Below are 772 nucleotides of genomic sequence, written 5' to 3'. Positions count from 1 at the left end.
GATCCTAAAGCTGTCGTGTGGATTTTTTTGTTTGCTTTGAAGAAAGGTATGGTGAACACAAGGCCCATCCTTGGAGTTCTGTCTACCCTTGGATGGAATTTGGAGTATGCCTTTTGCAGGTCTGAGCAAGGCACTGAGATACCTCTGTGAAGAGACAAGGGATGTTTTATTCTAGGATGTGGCCAGAGAAACTGAAAGTCTTATTTTTTGTTGGTGTCAGAGGCAGGAGAGGAGGGGGTGGTAGTGCTAGTGAGCCCCAGCAATGATATTAGTACCACAGTGCTGGTATTGGCATTCATCTAGCATAAACAATTTGCTATTTCTGAAGCACTACTGTTTGTTGTAAGACTACATAGGAGCCCTGTTGCAAGCATTGTGATTTGCTCTCGTATGTGCTAGCCTGCTTATCCTACATAATGCTTTTTTATTGGGGACTGCTTTACACTGCGATGAATGCAGAACAGAATATTTTCCCCTCTGCTCTGCATGTCATAGTAGAGCTGAGGAATGATGTTTCACACTTGATAGCCCTGCCAAACAGTTGAAAATAGCACCTCAGGAATTAGGATATAGGCCTCTCTTACTTGGCCAGGAGAGAGGGAACAGTAATAGTATCTTCCATCACCTCCTTACCTGAGAACAGTCTGTCCATACCACTGCTGTCCACTGAAGCGTGCACTAGTGAATAAATGTACCAGTCCAGGGGTAGGTCTTAGGGTGAACTTTCCACAGTGCTGACAGGATCTGGAGGAAGAGCATAGTAATCAGCAAT

The sequence above is a fragment of the Dromaius novaehollandiae genome, chromosome 3 (genome assembly GCF_036370855.1).
Source record: "Dromaius novaehollandiae isolate bDroNov1 chromosome 3, bDroNov1.hap1, whole genome shotgun sequence".
Classification (NCBI taxonomy): domain Eukaryota; kingdom Metazoa; phylum Chordata; class Aves; order Casuariiformes; family Dromaiidae; genus Dromaius; species Dromaius novaehollandiae.
This window is presented reverse-complemented; position numbering follows the sequence as displayed.